Genomic DNA, 12,650 nt, shown 5'->3' on the forward strand with positions numbered 1-12,650 from the left:
GACTGTTCAAATTAACAGGTTTCAGATTAGCAGCCATGTTAGTCTGTATCCGCAAAAAGAAAAGGAGGACTTGTGGCACCTTAGAGACTAACAAATTTATTTGATCATAAGCTTTCGTGAGCTACAGCTCACTTGTACTCCTTTTCTTTTTGTTCAAATTAAGTGGTTCATCAAGGAACACTTGGTGGACAATGGACCATGGGAGACGCCGATCTACACTGAATGGGCCATCATGTAAAGGTGCTGTCTGGAGTGTAGGTAATGGCTTCCTACAAAGAGTGAGGGAAATTGGGCATGAACAGATGACTTGCCCATGTGACTCCAAACTCCATCTTGTTGCTATAATTTTCCACAGTAAGAACAATGGGATGCCCTCCACATGGCAAAAGCTGTAAAAGACCATGGAAAGACCTCCCTTTTGTCTTCAATCCTGCTCTTACCCCTGGAGGAACTTTGCTACAAACTGAAGCTCTGAACAAAGGACTGAATGACCCATCCAAGCTGTGGACGTACTCCAGGGACTTGACTTGAGCCAGCAGTTTATTCCATCACTGCTACAAGCCTGAACCAAGAACTTTGCCATACTGCATGCAATTGATTCCTTTAACCAATTTTAACTCTCACCTTCCCCCCACCCCACCTTTTTTTTTAAATGAATTTTAGATACTAAAGGATTGGCACCAGCGTGATTTTGGGGTAAGATCTGAGTTATATATTGACCTTGGTGTGTGACTGGCCCTTTGGGATCTGAAGAACCTATTATTTGATTAGACTGCTTGTAAAGAACCACTCATCTCTGAATCCATTGTTTTTGGTGGTGATATAAGAACTGGAATGCCTGAGGAAACTGCCTTTATGTTTTCTTGTTAGCCAGTGTGGTGAAAGAGAAGTTTACTTTTGTGGCTGGTTTCATATATCTTTTAAAAGAATAACCACCAGTTTTGGGTTGTTTGCCCTATTTCTCAGCAGTTTGTCCTGAATTTGGCATCCTCAGTTGTGACCCACTAAGGCACGGTTACAACTGGAAAAGAGATGATGGAATGGGAACACAGGCAAGGCTCTGCAGCATCAGAGCTGGGAACGGAATATTGGGGAACAGACTGTGCCAGCGGGTAGAGCTATGAATATGTGTCAAGGTTTCTTCCCCACTCTGAACTTTAGGGTACAGATGTGGGGACCTGCATGAAAGACCCCTTAAGCTTATTCTTACCAGCTTAGGTTAAAAGCTGCCACAGGGAAAGTGCCCACTTGGAAACGTCTTCCCCCCAAAATATCCCCCCAAGCACTACACCCCCTTTCCTGGGGAAGGCTTGATAAAAATCCTCACCAACTTGCATAGGTGAACACAGACCCAAACCCTATGATCTTAAGAACAACGAAAAAGCAATCAGGTTCTTAATAGAAGAATTTTAATTAAAGAAAAAGTAAAAGAATCACCTCAGTAAAATCAGGATGGTAAATACCTTACAGGGTAATCAGATTCAAAACATAGAGAATCCCTCTAGGCAAAACCTTAAGTTACAAAAAGACACAAAAACAGGAATATCCATTCCATTCAGCACAACTTATTTTATCAGCCATTTAAACAAAACAGAATCTAACGCATATCTAACTAGATTGCTTACTGGCTTTTTCTTCTATTAAAATTCTTCTTGTAAGAACCTGATTGCTTTTTTCATTGTTCTTGAGATCCAAGGGTTTGGGTCTGTGTTCACCTATGCAAATTGGTGAGGATTTTTATCAAGCCTTCCCCAGGAAAGGGGGTGTCGGGTTTGGGGAGGATTTTGGGGGGAAAGACCTTTCCAAGCGGGCTCTTTCCCGGTTATATATCTGTTGGACGCTTGGTGGTGGCAGCGATAAAGTAAAGGGCAAAAGGTAAAATAGTTTGTACCTTGGGGAAGTTCTAACCTAAGCTGGTAAAAATAAGGTTAGGGGGTTTTCATGCAGGTCCCCACATCTGTATCCTGGAGTTCAGAGTGGGGAAGGAACCTTGACATGGTGGCAGAGTGATGGGATTAACTGGAAATTATTTTGAGATCAATTTGAGATTTTTTGAACCTGAAGCAGAGATTTTTAAAAGGAAATATTTTTTTCCTTTGGGCTGCTGGAAAGCAGGTTTTAAGCTGAAAGCAGTTAGAGCTTTTTTTTCTCCTTGGGGGCCAGAGCAGAGATAAAAGAGGATTGTCTTTTGTGAGTGGAGTTTTTTCTACCTAAAGGCAGGGTAGTTAACCTCCTGCAGGGAAATTCATAAGTCTTCACAGACCCGAAGAAGTTTTTTTTTTCCCTAAGAGCAACTGAGGGGGTTTTCTGCCTATTTACCTGGAGACAAAGGTGTTAGGTTGTTTTTTTTTAAGGATTTTTCTGTAGGCTGACAATCACTATCAGAGAACATAGGTATCCGGACAGCACAGCAAAATTTTACAAGCCAAGTTTTTTTTTGTTTTCTTTCTAACTCTCAGGTGTAAAGTTAGTTAAAAACAGAGAGGTTAGGATGACAGACTGCACTGTTCAACAGAAGCTGGAATTAGCCATATTTGAGGCTGAGGAAAGACAAAAGGAATATGAAAGTCGGGTAGAACTCCGACAGATGGAGATGGATGCACAAGCGGCCAAAGAAAAAGAAAGGGAGGCTGCCCACAGGAGAGAAATGGAGGCAAGGGAAAAAGAAATGGGGGCAAGAGACAAAGAACTGGAGGAGAAGGAAAAAGAGAGGAAGCATGAGGAGGAGGAGAAGGAAAAAGAGAGGAAGCATGCACTGGAGATGGAGAAGGCAAAGGCTCCGCAGAATATACCAACAAACCCTAGCAATCCTTCTCCAGGTACCCCAGAAAGTTCCCCACCTACAAGGCAGGTGATGATACCGAGGCCTTCTTAGAAAACTTTGAAAGGGCCTGCCTTGGGTACAGCATCTCTACAGACCAATACGTGTTAGAGCTGAGGCCGCAGCTCAGTGGACCCTTAGCTGAGGTGGCGGCTGAAATGCCTAAGGAACACATGAACAAGTATGAACTGTTTAAAACCAAGGCGAGAGTCAGAATTGGGCTAACACCTGAGCATTCCTGTCAGCAGTTCAGAGCCCTAAGGTGGAAACCAGATGTGTCATTTACCCGACATCCCTACCACATTGTGAAACATTGGGATGCCTGGATATCGGGAGCAAGTGTTAAATCTCCAGAAGATTTGCCCTTCTTAATGCAAATGGAGCAGTTCTTAGAGGGTGTTCCTGAGGAAATAGAAAGATACATCCTAGATGGGAAGCCCAAAATTGTAATCGAGGTGGGGGAGATTGGAGCCAAATGGGTGGAGGTGGCAGAAAAGAAAAAAACTGGTCGCAGTTGGAGCGGATACCAGAAGGGACAACCTCAGACCACACCCTACTACCAGGGGCACCCCAAGGCCCCAACTGCCCCCCAAGGAACTCTCCAGACACCTTATTGTCCCGCCACACCGTTCTCCGGCAACCCACCTCGCCCCAGTGACCCGTCAGCTGGACGATGTTTTAAATGTAACGAGCCAGGGCATGTAAAGGCCAACTGTCCCAAGAACCCCAACAGATTACAGTTCATTGCACTGGAATCGCACCAGAGGTCCTCAGGCCCAGATACCTCCCAGATACCCTCAGAGCGGAGGGAAACTGTGAGTGTGGGCGGGAAGAAGGTCACCACGTGGAGGGACATCGGAGCACAAGTGTCGGCTATCCATGCTTCCTTAGTGGACCCCAATTTAATCAACCCAGAGATCCAAGTGACGATTCAACCCTTCAAGTCCAACCCTTGCAATTTGCCTACAGCCAAGTTGCCTGTCCAGTACAAAGGCTGGTCAGGAACATGGACTTTTGCTGTCTATGATGATTATCCCATCCCCATGCTGTTGGGGGAAGACTTGGTCAATCACGTGAAGCTAGCCAAGAGGATGGGAATGGTCACCCGCAGCCAGGCTATACAAGCCATCACGCCTAGCTCTGTTCTGGAAACTTCTACCAGGATCCAGTCAGAGATGTTGGACCCAGACCCCAGGCCAATGTCTGCAACAGCAATAGTGGATCCAGTCCCAGAGACCCAGACAGAGCCAGTCCCAGAACCAGAACCGGAGGAACAACTAGCACCAGACCCATTGCCAGCACTGAATCCAGTATTTACAACCCCAACACCAGAGGGCCCCACCGAACCTGAACCGGCAGCAGCCAATAACCCTACACAAGAGGCTCAGCCGGAGCTTGAACCCCAACATAGTGCACCAGCGGAGAGCAGTTCACAGTCAACTGAAACAGCCCCATCCCCTACATCGCTTCCAGAGGGACCAAGCATAGATCCACAATCCAATGAGGAACTGATGTCTCCAACATCAGGGGAACAGATCCAGACCAAAGAGGAAGCAGATGAAATCTCCAGAGAGCTTGGATGGCGGCTCGGAGCAACCCACTGCCTCTCAGCTCTTCTAATCGATCCAGGTTTGTTGTAGAAAGAGGACTTTTATACAAGGAAACTCTTTCTGGTGGACACCAGGAAGACTGGCATCCTCAGAGACAGTGGGTAGTTCCAATTAAGTACCGGGTCAAGCTCTTGAGCTTAGCCCATGATCATCCTAGTGGCTATGCTGGGGTGAACAGGACCAAAGACCGTTTGGGGAGGTCATTCCACTGGGAGGGAATGGGGAAGGATGTTTCTACCTATGTCCGGTCTTGTCAGGTATGCCAAAAAGTGGGAAAACGCCAAGACCAGGTCAAAGCCCCTCTCCAGCCACTCCCCATCATTCAAGTTCCATTTCAGCGAGAAGCTGTGGATATTCTGGGTCCTTTTCCGAGAAAGACACCCAGAGGAAAGCAGTACATACTGACTTTCATGGATTTTGCCACCCGATGGCCGGAAGCAGTAGCTCTAAGCAACACCAGGGCTAAAAGTGTGTGCCAGGCACTAGCAGACATTTTTGCCCAGGTAGGTTGGCCCTCCGACATCCTCACAGATGCAGGAACTAATTTCCTGGCAGGACCTATGGAAAGCCTTTCGGAAGCTCATGGGGTAAATCACTTGGTTGCCACTCCTTACCACCATCAAACAAATGGCATGGTGGAAAAGTTTAATGGAACTTTGGGGGCCATGATATGTAAATTCGTAAATGAGCACTCCAGTGATTGGGACCTAGTGTTACAGCAGTTGCTCTTTGCCTGCAGAGCTGTACCACATCCCAGTTTAGGGTTCTCACCATCTGAACTTGTATATGGCCGCAAGATTAAGGGGCCATTACAGCTGGTGAAGCAGCAATGGGAGGGATTTACACCTTCTCCAGGAACTAACATTCTGGACTTTATAATCAACCTACAAAACACCCTCCGAACCTCTCTAGCCCTTGCTAAAGAAAACCTACAGGATGCTCAAAAAGAGCAAAAAGCCTGATATGATAAATATGCCAGAGAGCGTTCCTTCAAAGTAGCGGACCAGGTCATGGTCTTGAAGGCGCTCCAGGCCCATAAAATGGAAGCGTCGTGGGAAGGGCCATTCACGGTCCAGGAGCGCCTGAGAGCTGTTAATTATCTCATAGCATTCCCCACCTGCAACCGAAAGCCTAAGGTATACCATATTAATTCTCTAAAGCCCTTTTATTCCAGAGAATTAAAGGTTTGTCAGTTTACAGCCCAGGGAGGAGATGACGCTGAGTGGCCTGAAGGTGTCTACTACGAAGGGAAATGTGCTGGTGGAGTGGAAGAGGTGAACCTCTCCATGACCCTTGGGCGTATGCAGTGACAGCAGATCCAGGAGCTGTGCACTAGCTACGCGCCAACGTTCTCAGCCACCCCAGGACTGACTGAACGGGCATACCACTCCATTGACACAGCTAATGCTCACCCAATTAAAGTCCAACCTTACCAGCTGTCTCCTCAAGCTAAAACTGCTATAGAATGGGAGATCCAGGATATGTTACAGATGGGTATAATCCGCCCCTCTGGAAGTGCATGGGCATCTCTAGTGGTTCTAGTTCCCAAACCAGATGGTGAGATATGTTTTTGCGTGGACTACCATGAGCTAAATGCTGTAACTCGCCCAGACAACTATCCAATGCCACGTGCATATGAACTATTAGAGAAACTGGGACGGGCCCAGTTCATCTCTACCTTGGACTTAACCAAGGGGTACTGGCAGGTACCGCTAGATGAATCCGCCAAGGAAATCACCACCCATGTCGGGCTGTATGAATTTAATGTACTCCCTTTCGGGCTGTGGAATGCACCTGCCACCTTCCAAAGACTTGTAGATGGTCTCCTAGCAGGATTGGGAAAATATGCAGTCCCCTACCTTGACAATGTGGCCATATTTTCGGATTCCTGGGCAGAACACCTGAAACATCTACAAACAGTCTTCGTGCGCATAAGTGAGGCAGGACTAACTGTTAAGGCTAAGAAGTGTCAAATAGGCCTAAAGAGAGTGACTTACCTTGGACACCAAGTGGGTCAAGGAACTATCAACCCCCTACAGGCCAAAGTGGATGCTATCCAAAAGTGGCCTGTCCCAAAGTCAAAGAAACAGGTTCAATCCTTCTTAGGCTTGGCCAGTTATTACAGGCGATTTGTACTGCAATACAGCCAAATCGCCACCCCACTGACAGACCTAACCAAAAAGAAACAGCCAAATGCCATTCAGTGGACCGAAGAGTGTCAGAAGGCCTTTAACCAGCTTAAAGCGACACTCATGTCTGACCCTGTGCTAAGGGTCCCAGACTTTGACAAACCATTCCTAGTAACCACAGATGCGTCCGAGCGTGGTGTGGGAGCAGTTTTAATGCAGGAAGGACCGGATCAAGAACTCCACCCTGTAGTGTTTCTCAGCAAGAAGCTGTCTGAGAGGGAAAGCAACTAATCAGTCAGTGAAAAAGAATGTTACGCCATTGTCTACACTCTGGAAAAGCTACGCCCATATGTTTGGGGACGGCGTTTCCACCTGCAAACCGACCATGCTGCGCTACAGTGGCTTCATACCACCACGGGAAATAACAAAAAACTTCTTCGGTGGAGTTTAGCTCTCCAAGATTTTGATTTTGACATCCAACACATCTCAGGAGCTTCTAACAAAGTGGCTGATGCACTCTCCCGTGAAAGTTTTCCAGAATCAACTGGTTAAAATCGTCCTTCAGATGTGGAAAATATTGTTAGTCTTTATATACTTGATAGTATATTTAGAGGTGCATGTGCCTTATTAACTCTGTTTTCTCCTAGAGCTCCAGGAAGAAATCACAGCCAGCGTTTCACCCTAGCTGTGATTTGGGGGGTGTCTCATAAATATAAAGGGAAGGGTAAACACCTTTAAAATCCCTCCTGGCCAGAGGAAAAACCCTTTCACCTGTAAAGGGTTAAGAAGCTAGGATAACCTCGCTGGCACCTGACCAAAATGACCAATGAGGAGAGAAGATACTTTCAAAGCTGGAGCGGGAGAGAAACAAAGGCTCTTTCTGTCTGTGTGATGCATTTTCTGGGAACAGAAAGGAATGGAGTCTTAGAACTTAGTAAGTAATCTAGCCAGATATGCGTTAGATTCTGTTTCTTTAAATGGCTGAGAAAATAAGTTGTGCTGAATGGAATGTAGATTCCTGTTTTTGTTTCTTTTTGTAACTTAAGGTTTTGCCTGGAGGGATTCTCTATGTTTTGAATCTGATTACCCTGTAAGGTATTTACCAGCCTGATTTTACAGAGGTGATTCTTTTTACTTTTTCTTCTATTAAAATTCTTCTTTTAAGAACCCGATTGCTTTTTCCTTGTTCTTAAGATCATAGGGTTTGGGTCTGTGTTCACCTATGCAAGTTGGTGAGGATTTTTATCAAGCCTTCCCCAGGAAAGGGGGTGTCGGGTTTGGGGAGGACTTTGGGGGGAAAGACGTTTCCAAGGGGGCTGTTTCCCTGTTATATATCTGTTAGACACTTGGTGGTGGCAGTGATAAAGTACAAGAGCAAAAGGTAAAATAGTTTGTACCTTGGGGAAGTTCTAACCTAAGCTGGTAAAAATAAGCTTCAGGGGTTTTTCATGCAGGTCCCCACATCTGTACCCTAGAGTTCAGAGTGGGGAAGGAACCTTGACAGCCTCTGAAGTTCTTTTCCACAACCCACCATGACTCGCCACCAGATGTCAGGGTAGAGCTCATCCTGACTCTGCTTACACCTGCACTTTGGATTTCTGGTCTTCTGCTCTCTGTCTGTGTGACAAGAGCCAGGGGAGAGGGTGAAGGAAAGGAGGCACTTAAGTCCACTTGTAAGAGGTTTAGAATAAAGGCAGCATTATGAGAGATGGACAGTAATTTTTTTTTAAAGTTTGGTGCTACTCCAGTAAAGGCAACTGGAGGACTGTAAATTAAAGTTTGGGGTGGTTAAAGATAACTTGGCACAACAGGGTTTGGAGGATTTGGTCACAGTGAAGAAAAGAGAAAAAAATGGTTTTGAAGTGAAAAAGGGAGAGTGAGTGGGTTAACCCGGGAAGTTGCTCAGAAACAATTAACTGCAACAGAGAATGGCACTTCTGCAATTCAACTGAGGAGCAAACAAAAGCGCAAAAAAAAAAAAAAAAAAAAGGCCCAGGGTAAGGCAGCTGTATTGAAGCTTAAAGAATTGAATGCAGAAGTAAGTGATTTAAAATAAGTGAAGAGTTACAAGTAGCTTTTACAAAAATTAATACTGCAGACTTTGTAGGGAAGTAAACACTTAGGAGTTGTGAAAATGTTAAAAAGTAACAGTTGTGGTGTTATAAAAAGGGAATTCTTGGTTTAATAATAATACCCAGTTATGTAAATATAAATATATGTGCAATGACTCGTCCTTCTCACTGGCTTCAGTGACACGGCGGCAGGCTCACGAGATGACAGCTGGGTGTTCACAGGCGAATGACAGCGATGGATGTTAACTGCCACAGATGGTAAGTAATAGCTGCAGGTGGCACTTGCCCGGAGTTTCCATCACCTGTGGAAGCAAACCCACGTGCACCTGCCACTCGGACAGACAGCCCCCAACTGAGGTAATGGCTGCTTTTATATAGACTCTGTAGCGCAAAACCCCTTAGGGAAACCCCATAGAATCCCCGGGAAAATCCAGTTAAAACTGGAACTTGTTTACTACTTGGGCCCCTGACCATTGGAAAGGGCAGGAAAACACTCCAACTGCCCTCCTGATCACATGACCAAGTCCTCCATTTTAGATAACAAAATGGGTTCCATACAAACATAATAAATCATAATACTAATAGCCTTACAAACACAGCTTTAGGAATTTGCCCCTAACAGAGGGGAAATGGGAATAGTTTGTCATCAAAATCACTAGATTGTGTGTGTGTGTGTGTGCGTGTGTGTATATAAATGGGGTTTCTTTTGGAACTTAACTTGACTGCCTTGTTTATACAAAATGGGAATGTAATCAGGGTACAGTATAATAAAAAAATAATTAGAGCAGTGCAAGGGATATTAGGCAAAAAATAATTTGTGTGTGTAAATATTTCTGTGTGATGATGCAAGGTTTTAAGGACCTAAACCAACACTCGTGGTTTGTAAAATCCTGTTTGTAGGTTTAAGAATAATTGGGTTTGTTTTGTTTTTAAATAAAAAAATAATGCCACTAAAAGTCCATTTGAATCTCACATCGAAAGTTGCAACATTTACAGACCCTTTTGCCAGCTAGTATGAGGTGGCTTTGGTATTTAGCATTTAACCCTTTGGGTACTTCTATGTGTTTATGAAGTTTAATATCTTTTTAAATGAGGACCAAAGAATGTGGCCATGGCAGAGGCAGCCACAACTAGGAAAATGGAGAGAGATACTGGATCCTTTTTTTTTTTTAAACTAATTGTGAATTGGTTGGGGATCAAAATAATACTGGGGTAGGGGGAGTAAATGGGGTGGAAGGCTCCCTTGCCATGCAAACAAAAACGACACTACTAATGTTTAGGGGAAGGAAAGTCCACTGAACACTTCTACCTTCATCTAAGCGTGCAGCCAGCAATAACCTAAGTGACTGCATACCGCATCACTGTGACTTTTAAAATATGCACTATCCTAATTCTTTCTAAATGATCCTATTGTTTTTCTAGCTGTATCTTTGTATCTCATACTGTTATTTATCTGTTTTGTTCCCCATCCTTCAAGTGTTTTTATATGGGAAAAAATGTATTGAAGAAACTTAGTATGCAGTTGACAAAGAGGAATTTGGTGTAATTATGATCGGTGATTATTTTTTATACTGTAAGTGCCAAAGCTTTACTACCGTGGAAAGACAACTCTTTGAATAAAAAGATTTACAAACCAAATGTGTGGCTAGTGATTTTTTATTTTGTTGTTGCAGTGGGGTTCAGGGAAAGAAGGTGTACCCTGAACTGAAATAGCTTTGCCTTTGGAAAGAAGAGAGGACAGCCATCTTTCTGCAACATGAAGTTGAAAACAGGAGAATATTTGTTGATCATTTTCGTAAAGAAAGTAGCATAGAAACGATTATTTGAATTACAGTAGCCCTAGAGACACCAGTGGAGATCAAAGCACCACTGAGTTAGTACAAACCCCATAGAGTTAGTACACACAGAGTGAGAAAGTGATTGAGAGAGCTTCAGGGCAGGGACTAATTAGATGAGACAGACAAAGAATGGGAGAAAGGAAGTATTATCTCCATTTTAAAGATGGGAAACTGTGGGACAGCATTTAAGGCCTCAGTCCAACAAGGTACTTAAGCATGTGAGTAACTTTAAGCACACGTATTGTCTTATCAGTTTTAATGGGATTACTGACATGCTTAAAGTTAGCCCTATGTTTAAATATTTGCTGAACTGGGGTCCAAGCGACTTGCCCAGCATCCCAAAAGAAGTGGCAAAGCCAGGAATTGACCCTACATCTCCTGAGATCAGGCCTATAGCTTAGCTGCACTATCACCCATACAGAGTAAGCATTGGGGAAGAAGATTATAAATGATCTTAATTCATCTCTCCTTATAACTGTGGATGGAGGATAATTTAATCACTTGTTACTAAGCAAGGGATGGAAATGTATAAGAGATACCTGTCTCCATTTTACAAGAATTTACAGATCCATCCTACTTCATTCTTCCAAAAGTGGGCTGCTATTCAGGGTGGATAAAAACAATCAATGATTTAAAAAAAAAAATAACAAAAATCAGATTTTTTTATTTAAATCGGATTTTTGAGGGAAAAAAACCTCTCTAAAGATAGTTTTAATTAAGAATCACTATAGCTCAAAGATATCTCATCATGGAATAGGGATTATAAATTCTCTAGTCTGAGGCAATATATTCATGTAATGTTTAAGAAAAGTTTTGTAAATGAGTTCCAATAGTTCATGGATTAGGGACCCAATCTTATGGGGTTCCAGAGGCTTCTGTATAGATTACTTAGGGTAATCTTTCTATCTACCCAATGGGACTCAGTGATCAGTCTAGAAGATACCATCAGAGATGCTTAGTTTTGTAGTTCTCAAACTGTGGATTTGTGTCTCCAGAGATAACATGCTTTTTAACAGCAAAAATGTTTTAAATAAATAAAAAAATAGATAATATAGAGAGGTGAGAAATAAGAGACCTCAACCCTATTGTCCCTCTGCAAATTTGTGTACACAGAGTCAATCCCTTACCTCTCGCTAAAAGTGCAAAGTTTCAAAAAGTTCAATGAATAGAAGATTGTTGGGGGCGGAATAGATCTGGACAAGGAGAAGAAGTCTGGAGATAAATGTGAGAAGGGAGGGACAAGCAGTAGAAACAAAAGTCAAACTGTTTGAGCAGCATATTCCAGAAGTCTTGAGGTCTTTCTGAGTGTAGCCTTCATTGATTTGAGATGTACCATACCATTCTCTCACCAGAAGGGAAAACCTATAATGGCAGCAGGCTGTAAAAGAGACCCAGTTTGGGAATATTTTAATGAAGTTCCTCTACTTGTGGGTAAGATAGGCATGCGTGTAAAACACAAACAGTGCAACAAAGAAATGCAAGGCCTGGTTTCCCAAATGAAATAACATCATGAGAAGTGTTCCTTCTCAGGAGGAAGCTGTATTGAAGATGATGAGAGGAACATGTCTGAACATGCAGGATCTTCAGGGTGGTAAACTTTTTTATTTCATACTTCTTTCTTAAGGGCTGCCTGTCTTCCTTCTGGACTACTCTTGAATTCTCATGTTTGAGCAAAAAATATAGTTGTTACTGTGTGGTACTGTCACTTTAGATGCAGTTGTAATAAAAAAATAAACAGCTGAAACGGGCGGATCTTCCTTTTACAATTTCACCTTTAAAGTAGTACTGAGTGTCAGTGAATGCAATGAGTCATACGAAATGAGCAGTATGGTAATAATAATTAAATAACTGCATTGACTTATTTTATTTAGGAGAATCCATCCTCAACATACAGGATTCTGAAGACTATCTACCTTCAAGATCACCATCATTTTCTGTAGTTTTAGAGCCATCTGCCAATGATAGTGTTTCAGTCACATCAAGTATGTCACCCAGCCACAGTATATCACCTGTAGCAAAAAGGAAAAAAAAATCTCCATCATCCAGAAACTACCATAAATAAGTTTGTGATAAGAACCAGCAGATTACAAAAAGAGGTAATTGATGAAAAAATTGCCCTGTTTATTTATGCAACAAACTCTCCTTTCCATATGATCAAGAACCCACACTTCATTAACATG

Source organism: Natator depressus, chromosome 11 (genome assembly GCF_965152275.1).
Source record: "Natator depressus isolate rNatDep1 chromosome 11, rNatDep2.hap1, whole genome shotgun sequence".
In the NCBI taxonomy this organism is placed as follows: domain Eukaryota; kingdom Metazoa; phylum Chordata; order Testudines; family Cheloniidae; genus Natator; species Natator depressus.